The 13,643-nt window shown below is 39.1% G+C and overlaps 1 non-coding gene across 1 annotated transcript; it reads right to left on the bottom strand.

Annotated features, from left to right (window-relative positions):
• Positions 1-538: 538 nt before the first annotated feature.
• Positions 539-646, bottom strand: LOC130971162 (small nucleolar RNA R71). The gene has a single exon (XR_009082397.1). It is a non-coding gene; the product is annotated as a small nucleolar RNA R71 (small nucleolar RNA).
• Positions 647-13,643: the final 12,997 nt, after the last annotated feature.

The following is a 13,643-nucleotide window of genomic DNA, read 5'->3' as shown; positions in this document are numbered from 1 at the left end:
CAGGAACAAAGACAAAAGCATTCTTATTGAAGCTGACCCTGAACCTGAAAGGACCTTGAAGCGAAAGCTAAGAGAAGCTAAGGCACAACTCTCTGTTGAGGACCTGACCGAATTCTTCAAAGAAGAAGAACCCATGGCAGCCGAAAACAACAACAATGCCAACAATGCAAGGAAGGTGCTGGGTGACTTTACTGCACCTACTCCCGACTTCTATGGGAGAAGCATCTCTATCCTTGCCATTGGAGCAAACAACTTTGAGCTTAAGCCTCAATTAGTTTCTCTAATGCAACAGAATTGCAAGTTCCATGGACTTCCATTGGAAGATCCTCATCAGTTCTTAGCTGAATTCTTGCAAATCTGTGACACTGTCAAGACTAATGGGGTTGACCCTGAGGTCTATAGACTTATGCTATTCCCTTTTGCTGTAAGAGACAGAGCTAGGACATGGTTGGAGTCACAACCTAAAGAAAGCCAGGACTCTTGGGAAAGGCTAGTCAATGCCTTCTTGGCAAAGTTCTTTCCACCTCAAAAATTGAGTAAGCTTAGAGTGGAAGTCCAAACCTTCAGACAGAAGGATGGAGAATCCCTCTATGAAGCTTGGGAAAGATACAAACAATTAATCAGAAAATGTCCCTCTGACATGCTTTCTGAATGGAGCATCATAGGTATTTTCTATGATGGTCTCTCTGAACTATCCAAGATGTCTTTGGATAGCTCTGCTGGAGGATCTCTTCATCTGAAGAAGACGCCTACAGAAGCTCAAGAACTAATTGAAATGGTTGCAAATAACCAATTCATGTACACTTCTGAAAGGAATCCTGTGAACAATGGGACAAATCAGAAGAAAGGAGTTCTTGAGATTGATACTCTGAATGCCATATTGGCTCAGAATAAGATATTGACTCAACAAGTCAATTTGATTTCTCAAAGTCTGTCTGGAATGCAAAATGCACCAAGCAGTACTAAGGATGCTTCATCTGAAGAAGAAGCTTATGATCCTGAGAACCCTTCAATGGAAGAGGTGAATTACCTAGGAGAACCCTATGGAAACACCTATAATTCTTCATGGAGAAATCACCCAAATTTCTCATGGAAGGATCAAGAGAGACCTCAACAAGGTTTCAACAACAATAATGGTGGAAGAAACAGGTTTAGCAATAGCAAGCCTTTTCCATCATCTTCTCAGCAACAGACAGAGAGTTCTAAGCAGAACACCTCTGACTTAGCAACCATGGTCTCTGATCTAATCAAAACCACTCAAAGTTTCATGACTGAAACAAGATCCTCCATTAGGAATTTGGAGGCACAAGTGGGACAGCTGAGCAAGAAAGTTACTGAACTCCCTCCTAGTACTCTCCCAAGCAATACAGAAGAAAATCCAAAAGGAGAGTGCAAGGCCATATACATGGCCGAATTTGGAGAGGAAGGAGAGGAAGTGAACGCCACTGAGGAAGACCTCAATGGGCGTGCACTAGCCTCCACTGAGTTCCCCAATGAGGAACCATGGGAATCTGAGGCTCAAAATGAGACCATAGAGATTCCATTGGACTTACTTCTGCCATTCATGAGCTCTGATGAGTATTCCTCCTCTGAAGAGGATGAGTATGTCACTGAAGAGCAAGTTGCTAAATACCTTGGAGCAATCATGAAGCTAAATGACAAGTTATTTGAAAATGAGACTTGGGAGAACGAACCTCCTTTGCTCACCAAAGAACTGGATGACTTGTCTAGGCAGAAATTACCTCAAAAGAGACAAGATCCTGGGAAGTTTTCCATACCTTGCACCATAGGCACCATGACCTTCAAGAAGGCTCTGTGTGACTTAGGGTCAAGTGTAAACCTCATGCCCCTCTCTGTAATGGAGAAGCTAGGGATCTTTGAGGTGCAAGCTGCAAGAATCTCACTAGAGATGGCAGACAATTCAAGAAAACAAGCTTATGGACTTGTAGAGGATGTTTTGGTGAAGATTGAAGACCATTACATCCCTGCTGATTTCATAGTCCTAGAGACTGGGAAGTGCATGGATGAATCCATCATCCTTAGACCCTTCCTAGCCACAGCAAAGGCTGTGATTGATGTTGATGGAGGTGAACTGATCATTCAAGTGAATGAAGAATCCTTTGTGTTTAAGGCTCAAGGATATCCCTCTGTCACCATGGAGAGGAAGCATGAAGAGCTTCTCTCAACTCAGAGTCAAACAGAGCCCCCACAATCAAACTCTAAGTTTGGTGTTGGGAGGCCACAACCAAACTCTAAGTTTGGTGTTGAACCCCCACATTCAAACTCTAAGTTTGGTGTTGGAAGGTTCCAACATTGCTCTGAGAAAATATGAGGCTCCATGAGAGCCATCTGTCAAGCTACTGACATTAAAGAAGCGCTTGTTGGGAGGCAACCCAATGTTATATTTTTCTTTGTTATTTTATGTTTTTTGTAGGTTGATGATCATGAGAAGTCACAAAAACAATTGAAAAAGCAAAAACAGAATGAAAAACAGGAAGAAAAACAACACACCCTGGAGGAAGATGTTGCTGGCGTTTAAACGCCAGTAAGGCTAGCAGTTGGGCGTTTAACGCCCAGTCTGGCACCATTCTGGGCGTTTAACGCCAGAAAGGGGCACCAGACTGGCGTTAAACGCCAGGAAAGGGCAAGAACCTGGCGTTAAACGCCAAAAATGGGCACCAGCCCGGCGTTTAACGCCAGATTTGGCACAAAACGCAAATTTTCTTGTCACTTGGTGCAGGGATGACTTTTCCTTGACACCTCAGGATCTGTGGACCCCACAGGATCCCCACCAACCCCACCACCCTCTTTCTTCTTCACCCATTCACCAATCACCTCAACACCTCTTCCCCATAAACCCTTCTTCACTCCTTCATTTTCACACCACCTAAACACCACTTCTCCCCCTCTTTGGCCGAACACAAAGCCATTCCCTTCTTCCTCATTTCTTCTTCTTCTACTCTCTTCTTTCTTCTTTTGCTCGAGGACGAGCAAATCTTTTAAGTTTGGTGTGGTAAAAGCATTACTTTTTGTTTTTCCATAACCATTTATGGCATCCAAGGCCGGAGAAACCTCTAGAAAGAGGAAAGGGAAGGCAAAAGCTTCTACCTCCGAGTCATGAGAGATGGAGAGATTCATCTCAAGGGTGCATCAAGACCACTTCTATGAAGTTGTGGCCATGAAGAAGGGTCAACTGTTGATCAAAAGGTTGGACCAAGTCCTCATAGATATCTGTGAAGAGGACGCCCAATGGAAGAGAAATTCAAGAGGGAAGCCGGTTCAACTGAGAAGGCATGACCTCAAGCCCATCACTAAGAAAAGGATGGAGCAAACAAGAGACCCCTCTCATCATGAGATCCCTGAGATGCCTCAAGGGATGCACTTTCCTCCACAAGACTATTGGGAGCAACTAAACACCTCCCTAGGAGAACTGAGTTCTAACATGGGACAACTAAGGGTGGAGCACCAAGAACACTCCATTCTCCTCCATGAAATTAGAGAAGATCAAAGAATCATGAGAGAGGAGCAACAAAGACAAGGAAGAGACATTGAGGAGCTCAAGCACTTCATAAGACCTTCGAGAGGAAGAACAAGCCGCCATCACTAAGGTGGACCCGTTCTTTAATCTCCTTGTTCTTTATTTTCTTGTTTTTCGAATGTTAAAATTGTTGGCTCTTGAAAGAATGATGAAAAAGGAGACATGTTACTGAGGATCTGAAAAATCATAAAAATGATTCTTGAAGCAAGAAAAAGCAGTGAATACAAAAAAAAAAGAAAAAAAAAAGAGAAAGAGAAAAACGAAAAAGAAAAAAAAAAGGGGAGAAAGAAAAAGAAAAGAAAAAGAAAGAAATAAAGTTGTGATCCAAGGCAAAAAGAGTGTGCTTAAGAACCCTGGACACCTCTAATTGGGGACTCTAGCAAAGCTGAGTCACAATCTGAAAAGGTTCACCCAATTATGTGTCTGTGGCATGTATGTATCCGGTGGTAATACTGGAAAACAGAGTGCTTTGGGCCACGGCCAAGACTCAATAAGTAGCTGTGTTCAAGAATCATCATACTTAACTAGGAGAATCAATAACACTATCTGGATTCTGAGTTCCTAAAGAAGCCAATCATTCTGAATTTCAAAGGATAAAGTGAGATGCCAAAACTGTTCGGAGGCAAAAAGCTACTAGTCCCGCTCATCTAATTTGGAGCTAAGTTTCATTGATAATTTGGAGTCTATAGTATATTCTCTTCTTTTTATCTTATTTGATTTTCAGTTGCTTGGGGACAAGCAACAATTTAAGTTTGGTGTTGTGATGAGCGGATAATTTGTACGCTTTTTGGCATTGTTTTTAGTATGTTTTTAGTATGATTTAGTTAGTTTTTAGAATATTTTTATTAGTTTTTAGTTAAAATTCACTTTTCTGGACTTTACTATGAGTTTGTGTGTTTTTCTGTGATTTCAGGTATTTTCTGGCTGAAATTGAGGGACCTGAGCAAAAATCTGATTCAGAGACTGAAAAGGACTGCAGATGCTGTTGGATTCTGACCTCCCTGCACTCGAAGTGGATTTTCTGGAGCTACAGAAGCCCAATAGGCGCGCTCTCAACGGCGTTGGAAAGTAGACATCCTGGGCTTTCCAGCAATATATGATAGTCTATACTTTGCCCAAGATTTGATGGCCCAAACCGGCGTTCAAAGTCACCTTTAGAATTCCCAGCGTTAAACGCCGGAACTGGCACCTAAATGGGAGTTAAACGCCCAAACTGGCATAAAAGCTGGCGTTTAACTCCAAGAAGAGTCTCTACACGAAAAATGCTTCATTGCTCAGCCCAAGCACACACCAAGTGGGCCCGGAAGTGGATTTTTATGTCATTTACTCATCCTTGTACACCCTAGGCTACTAGTTCTCTATAAGTAGGACCTTTTACTATTGTATTTTCATCTTGGATCTTAGATCATCTGGAGATCTTTGAATCTTTTGATCACTGGGAGGCTGGCCTCACGGCCATGCCTAGACCTTGTTCTTATGTATTTTCAACGGTGGAGTTTCTACACACCATAGATTAAGGTGTGGAGCTCTGCTGTACCTCGAGTATTAATGCAATTACTATTGTTCTTCTATTCAATTCCGCTTGTTCTTTGTCCAAGATATCACTTGCTCTTCAACTTGATAAATGTGATGATCCGTGACACTCATCATCATTCTCACCTATGAACAAAATGACTGACAACCACTTTTGTTCTACAAGCATACAAGGCTCTAGTGTTTATCTCTTAGGTTCCTGATGCACGATGCATGGTTGATCGCCTGACAACCGAGTGCTCGCCTGACAACCGAGCCAGCCATTCTGTGAGATCAGAGTCTTCGTGGTATAGGCAAGAACTGATGGCGGCATTCAAGAGAATCCGGAAGGTCTAACCTTGTCTGTGGTATTCTGAGTAGGATTCAATGATTGAATGACTGTGACGTGCTTCAAACTTCTAGCAGGCGGGGCGTTAGTGACAGACGCAAAAGAATCACTGGATTCTATTCCGGCCTGACCGAGAACCGACAGCTGGATAGCCGTGCCGTGACAGGGTGCGTTGAACATTTCCACTGAGAGGATGGGAGGTAGCCACTGACAACGGTGAAACCCTTGCATAAGCTTGCCATGGAAAGGAGTAAGAAGGATTGGATGAAGACAGTAGGAAAGCAAAGAGACGGAAGGGAAAGCATCTTCATACGCTTATCTGAAGCTCCCACCAATGATATGCATAAGTATCTCTATCTTTATCTTTATGTTTTATTCATATATCATCTATACCCATTTGAGTCTGCCTGACTAAGATTTACAAGGTGACCATAGCTTGCTTCATACCAACAATCTCCGTGGGATCGACCCTTACTCGCGTAAGGTTTATTACTTGGACGACCCAGTGCACTTGCTGGTTAGTTGTGCGGAGTTGTGATAGAGAGTTGAGATTGCAATGAGCCCACCAAGTCTGTGGCGCCATTGATGATCACAATTCCGTGCACCAATAAGATACAAGCAAATTCCTTTCCAAGAGATATAGTGCAAGATCCTATGGAAGAAAGTGAGAAAATCAATCAAAGGAGTTCATACTCCAGTGAATTAGAGAACTCTCCACCCTCACACATGGAAGAAGAGGAAGATGCACAAACAAAGGAGGAAGATACACAAACAAAGGAGGAATTAGCCATGCACACTCCATGCTTGCACATTCCAATAATTCCGGAGGAAGCCATACAAGTCTTTTTAATTCTATGCATGTAAGCTCCTGAGAAGAAAAATCTGGATGCACTGCCCACATTGGAATTGAAGTCTTCTCCCCCAACACTTGAATAAGCTTTTCTTGGTCCTAATGAATCACAGAGTTGTATGGGAGTTGCTTTTTGGTGGGTATCTTTTTTCTCCTCATGTCCACTAAAGTCATTTCTCTTAACTAATTGGAAGAAAAAGAAGAAAAAATAACAATCAACCGTCAAGCTAGTGACGTTAAAGAAGCGCTTATTGGGAGGCAATCCAACTACTAGTACCCTTGGTTTTGCAGTTACTTTGGTTTTAATTTTATAGTTATTTTGATTTTAGCATTATAGTTATTTTAGTTCTGGTTTTAAATTACATTATCTCAATTTTTTTAGAATTTTTCTTGTTTTACATGTGTTTTGGTCATGTAGAATAATTAGAATAAGAACAGGAGAAATTAAAATGAATTTTTGACACCCTGGAGTTTTTCTTTGCTTGGGGACAAGCAAACTTTTAAGTTTGGTATTGTAGAGTGTGCTCTCTCTTTACCTTATCATCAGTGACACCATGGGGAGATGAATGTTCTTCATGGAGGAGCACTGCCCGAGGAATGAGACGGCCACTAGCATAACTGAGGTGGTTGAATTCCATTCATTCTATTTCCCCTTCTGTTCTTATTTTGTTGTCTTTTATTTTCTATTGCTTTGATTGCCTGCATGATCTTTAGTACTTTCAGTTCTTAAATTTAGTTTCATTCTGTTATTTGCTTTTAGTTTAAAAAAATTTATCTCATGTACCACTCACTGAGCTTGAATCTAAAAAGAAAAGAAAAGAAGTGATGTATTGCATGAGAAATTGAGTTTATATTTAAAAGTAGTCTTATTTACTTAAATGTGGTGGTATTATTTGTGATTCTGAATGCATGATATGAACAGTGTATAGTTGAATTTGAATCAAAGGATGTTGGTGCATAAGGAATAGGAATTTAGAGAGCTATTATGAATTCTCTGAATTAAACAAAAGCTTATTCCTTGAAGCAAAAGAAACATCAAAAAGAAAATAAAGAAAAGCAAAGTCCAAGGCTCTGAGCATCAATGACTAGGAAGGTCAAATATGATAAAAAGCTCAAAGAGTTGTTTTCCTAGTCATATGCTTGTGGTGTAAATGTGTCAAGTAATCCTTGAGACAGAGCACTAAGAGTCGAGATCAAGTGCATTTAATAGAGTATGCCAAAGGCTTTGAGAACCACTGTCTGGGAGTAACTGAGAGAAAAATCAAAACTAAAAGAGAGTTCCCCAATTAAGTGCTTGTGGTATTTTTGTGTCAAGTAAAGCTTGAGACAAAACATTTAAAGTCACGGCTAGGCTCAAGGTGCAAAGCACCAAAGAAAAGAGAATGAAAGAAAATTTGCTTTGTTCAAGGATTAACCCAAGGTAAAAAGGCCAGAGAATTCATAATATTATCCGGATTCTAATTCCAAATGACAGTGACATTCCTCTTATTCAAATGATAGCGAGATGCCAAAACTATTTAGAATTGCAGTGTATAAAATCCACTTTAAGAAGAGACAGGGGCTTACTTGAGTACTCACTTCACATGCAAATTCACATCCTATGTTTGCAATAGTTTTGGTTGCTTGAGGACAAGCAACAATTCAAGTTTGGTGTTGTGATGCGTGAGCATCTTTCCTATCTTTTTCTAGTGAATTCGCATTTGAATTGTTAAGTTTAATCAAGATTTAAATAATTTTAGCCACTATGAATGCTACTTTGAGTTGTGTGTAATTTTGTTTATTTCATGTAGCATTCGGATGGATTTGACGGAGTTTTATAGAAGAAGAGGAAGAAAGTGGATGATGCTGTTAACCCTGACCTCCCTGTACTCTAACAGACATAACTTGAGTTACAAAAATCCATTTGATGTGATGTCAGTGGCATTGGAAAGCTAACTTTCAGAGCTTTTCAACGATATATAATAGTATACACTTTTCTCCCATTTGATACGGTCAAGGTGGCGCCTAACTTGGAATTTCTCAAGTTAGGCGCCAGAACCACGAATTCTCCAAAGGCTTGCTGCCAAGGCAGCGCCTAACTTTGGATTTCCCAAGTTAGGCACCAGGAACAGTAAGGACTCTGAGACCAAATTAGGTGCCTCATTCTTTAAGTTAGGCACCAGGAGGGAAGGTCAAACATGATTAACAGCTCAAAGAGTTATTTTCCTAACCATATGCTTGTGGTGTGAATGTGTCAAGTAAACCTTGAGACAAAGCACTAAAAGTCGAGACCAAGTGCATTTACAGTGTATGCCAAAGGCTTTGAGCACCACTGATTGGGAACAAGTAAAAGAAAAATATAACTCCAAAAAGTTCCCCAGTTAAGTGCTTGTGGTGCTTTTGTGTCATGCTAAGCTTGAGACAAAACACTTAGTCACGGCTAGGCACAAGGTGCAAAGCATCAAAGGAAAAAAAGAAAAGAAAAAGCTATGTTCAAGGGTGAATCAGAGCTTCAAGAAAAAGAGAGTCCATAGTATCATCCGAGTTCTGATTCTAAAGGAGATCAATATTTCTGTGCTTCAAGGGATAGTGAGATGCCAAACTTATTCAAAATTATAGTACCATAAACCCCACTCGGTGATTAGACAAGAGCTTAAATGAACACTCAAGTCTTAAGAATTTTCTCTTCTCAGTCCTATATTGTTTTTAGTTGCTTGAGGACAAGCAACAGTTTAAGTTTGGTGTTGTGATGCGTGAGCATCCTTACCCTATTTTCTGCTTATTTTCTAGTTAAATTAAGTTAGAATTTAGTGAATTTAATTATATTTTAGTGTTAAAATCCTCTTTGGATGCGACTTTAAGTTGTTTTGGTCTTTCAATCATTTCAGGTGAAATTCAGATCAATTTGGCAGATTTTTGGGCAAGAACGAGAAGAATTGGAGCTACCCACCAGGGCGCTAAACGCTAAGTTGGCATTTAGCGCCAGCAACTCAGTGTTGGAAAGAAGCGTTCTTCCTCTTTGGGCGCTAAACGCCATAGATGGCGATTAGCGCTAGACAATCCGGACCAAACTTCACTCTTGGAGCACCTTTAGTTGGATTTAGCTTTTAATTATTGTTTTATCTTTTATTTTTGTAATTTTTATTTACAAACAAAATCTTTTAGGTTTAGAATTTATTATTTTTGTTTTAGTTTCAAATCAAAATAGGTTAGATATAAAAGGAAAAAGATTCACCCTTTGAGGGGGATTTTCTCACTTTCGCACTTTCACACTTTTTTTAACCCTAGTTTTCTCTCTAAAGCATGAGTCACTAAACCTCCTTGGTTAAGGTTAGGAGCTCTGTTTATTTTCATGGATTGAGACTATTTCTTTTATATTTTAATTAATGTATTGATTCAGTTTCAAGGAATACTTTCGTTATTAATTTTATGAATCTGGGTGGATCGGAAGAATGACCCTTATTTTATATGTGTTCTTGTGATTCTTGGAAGAGACATCTCACCTGAACAACAGCTTGAAAGTAAATTCCTCCTAAATCATTAATTACTTGAACTAATCGAGATACATAACATATAATCCTCTTAGCTTTGGGTAATTAGAATTTTGTGGCCATAAACTAGAATTGCACTTCACCTTTGACTCGAAATTAAGTGACCAAGACATTGGCGGTTAACTAGGTTAGAAAAGACTAAATTACTAAGATATTAGGGTTTAGTTACTGACAGTTTGCTATGAAATGAATCTTGCATGATTAAAATAGTTGGTAAGAAAACTTAATCCGGACGAATAAACAACTCTGAAACCTTAACTACCAATTTCACACAATTCTCACTGTTTGCGTTTTCTACTCTTTGAATTACTATTTGATGCTTTTGAACTCCAAAACATCCCTTTCTGCTTGCCTGACTAAGAAATCATTCGACCATAGTTGCTCAATCCATCAATCCTCGTGGGATCGACTCTCACTCTCCTGATGTATTACTTGGTACGACCCGGTGCACTTGTCGGTTCAGTTGTGGACATTTGAAATCCACAACCATCTCTCTTATTGACTCCGATGGAATATTATCATTCTTTAATTGCATTAGCTAACACTCTCCCTGCCACTAGTGGTGAGCCTCACCCAGTAACTGATATGCTGCAAACTCGACAAACTGATTTTCCAGAACATGTTGAGCTTGTAATGCACGCTCCATGGCTTGAAACCAGTTATTAGCTTTAGTAGGATCCGTCAATCCCTTGAAAGTTGGCACGTTAACCTATAGAAAAGTAGCAAGAGTCATCGGTCTAATCCCTAAGTTGTTCCCAGTTCCTTCTCCAATTTCATTCCCATTTCCTCGCCCCATTCTCTCCATGGCTTGAGCAGTCGCAGCAGCGCTCGCTTGTATCACATTGGCTAGGTTAATCATTGCTACCATAAACTCAGTCTAGTCATCAACTAACGGATTACTCTCACTCTTTCCTCGTGTATGTGACCGACCTTGCCTGCGAGCCGCTATTTGGGTTTCCTGTCCATACCAAACAATCGATATCAAGGTGATCAGTTTCAATATCTCAAGCTCAGTGCTTCAATTATCCAGAAAAGTACTCACAAATAAGCATGCTATGCATATCAAACAGATATCCTAAATAGCACGAAATAAAAATAACCCAGAGTATGCAACGAAGAAGCTCAATCAGTCCATCTCTCAGATTTACGAGGACAAACCGTTATGATACCACTAAATGTAACACCCTATAGGGGTGTAATCGGTTTGGTTTGGTTCAGTTTTGGACCAAAAACCTACCGAACTGACCTGTTCAGTTCTTTAGTGATATCAACCGTTCGGTTTGCTGCTTTCTGGATAAACTGAACCAACAGCGGTTTGATTCAGTTGGTTTTTTTGGGTTTTTTAAACCTAATAATCAGAATTTAAATCACCATAAAATGAAATTTAAAACCATCAATAAACTAAAATAACAAGAGTATATCACATCTAAATTTAATATAATTTCAACTTGTCCCAACAACTAAACATAAAAACAAAGACAATTAAAAATGTCTAGCAAACAACAAAAATAAACACACTTTAAAACTAAATGAAGACCGAATAGCCACTTTAAAACTAAATGAAAAACTAAAATAGCCACCATAATTAATCTTAATCCACACTAGATTCATCATCATCTTCTCCGGTTGGTGCAATTTCTACAAAAACAAAACAAAGAAATCAATATAGATTATAAATTATAAACATAAACTATGAAAGGAACTTCAAATTTCTTTTTTGCATACCTAATTCAAGTTTCTCAAACTCCTCAATAAGCTCCTCAAAATTAGTTGTTATTAAAGAAGCACGAAGCCAATTTTGTGTGCAAATCAATGCCTCAACTGTCTTTGGAGTTAAAGAACTCCTATAGTTGTTAAGCACTCTTCCACCAATGCTAAAAGCCGATTCTAAAGCAACAGTCGAGACTGGCATTGCTAAGACATCTCTAACTATTTGGGATAAGATAGGATACTTATTGGAATTCACCTTCCACCAATACAATATGTCAAAAGTATTTTGATCACGAGGCTTCTCTAAGTCATCCATCAAATACAAATCCACCTCATTCTTGTTGATGATCTCATGAAAATGCACCTCCTTGAAAAGATCACTAGCCATGACGCCATCAGGTACTTCCACATCTGATGCACCATCCGTTATTGCGGAAGTAAAAGATTTACCCCCATTATTTGCATTCACATAGCATTCAAACATCTTGGAGAAGATCTCTTTTACTTTTGCACCAAAAAAATCAGCATCATCTTTATCATAAAGCTTTTCAAAGCTAAAGTTCACCAACTTCAACTTGTATCTAGAATCAAGAACCACAGCAACAAAAATGATCATATTGATATTTTTTATGTTACCCCAATACTTGCCATACTTAAGCTTCATCCTCTCAGCCATACTCCTAAGTAATAGATCTTGACTACCACAAGAAGCCTTGAACACTCACAAGATCTTACAAAACTCATGAAAATATTGAAAAGAAGTCACAAGCAAACTACCAGACACACTCTTTGTAACATCATGAAAAATTTTTAAGAATTCCATAAAGTGTTTTGCATTGTCCCAATCAAGATTCCTTGAAATACCACCTTGCATTAGAGCATATTCTGTATCTCTCTCCCCTAATCTTTTGAACGCCTTTTGAAACTTCAAACCACTTTCAAGTATGGTGTATGTAGAGTTTTATCTAGTGGAAACATCGAGTTGAATAGTATACTTGTCTTATATCCTAGCTTCCTTAATGAAATTTTTGAACCTATTCATGCGACTAGGGGAAGCATGCACATATCTAATAGCATTTCTTATCTTGCTAATAGATTCATGTATCTCTTTCAATCCATCATTAACAACAATATTAAGAATATGTGCATAACACGTAACATGCAAATGCTCTCCTTTCAAAGGATGTAAATTCCAATCCTCCATTTTAGTTCTTAGATAAGATATTGCAGTAATTAGAACTAGCATTATCAGTAGTAATTGTGAACACTCTAGATATCCCCCACCCTAAAAGACATCTCTCAATTTTTCTACCAATTGTTTTTCCTGTGTGGTTTTTAATAAGACAAAATTGATAATCCTCTTTTGCAATTTTCAATCATGATCAATGTAAGGAGCAGTGAGACACATATAATTTAGATTTTTCACAGAAGTCCAACAATCAGTAGTTAAACAGACAAATTGATTTGGTTTTTTGAACACAGTTTTCAACCTATTCTTCTCACTAGTATAAAGATTCCAACAATCCTTAGCAACAGTAATCCTTCTTGGAAGTGAAAATCTAGGTTGCACAATACTCATATAGAATCTGAATCTCTCTCCCTAAACAAACTTGAACGGTAGCTCATCAACAATTATCATTCAAGCAAGGGCTTTTCTACACATTTCAGCATCAAAAGTAACTGTAGTAAATACCTATTCACCCTCTTTTTTTTTGTTGAAAGGTAAGGATTATTTGACTAGGGTCACCCGAGTTCCTAGAAAATTTTTTACATTGATTCAACAAATGATATCGCATATTAGTTGTACCATTTCTATGAGAGCCACATGCATATGATGCACTGCACCAATTACAGTTAGCCCTAGGATGTGATGGCTTGGACTTAGGATCCTTTGCAAAGTGTTCCCAAGTCCAAGATCTAGGTTTAGAAGATTTTCTGTTACCTTCATTGGGATCATCCTTGTCATCCTCTTCATCAGTTTCCACGGTGCTTGGAGCTGAATTTGTAGGAGTTGCTCCTGGAGTTGTACCCACATTAGTTGAATCAACCTTCCCCTTCTTTGAACTAGGATGGGGCGGGGACCGCTGTCTGTTGAGGAACGTACCACAGACTCGACATTTTCACCTCCAACTTCAGGTGTTGGTTCATTAGGTT

This window comes from Arachis stenosperma, chromosome 3 (genome assembly GCF_014773155.1).
Source record: "Arachis stenosperma cultivar V10309 chromosome 3, arast.V10309.gnm1.PFL2, whole genome shotgun sequence".
Classification (NCBI taxonomy): domain Eukaryota; kingdom Viridiplantae; phylum Streptophyta; class Magnoliopsida; order Fabales; family Fabaceae; genus Arachis; species Arachis stenosperma.
This window is presented reverse-complemented; position numbering and strand designations above follow the sequence as displayed.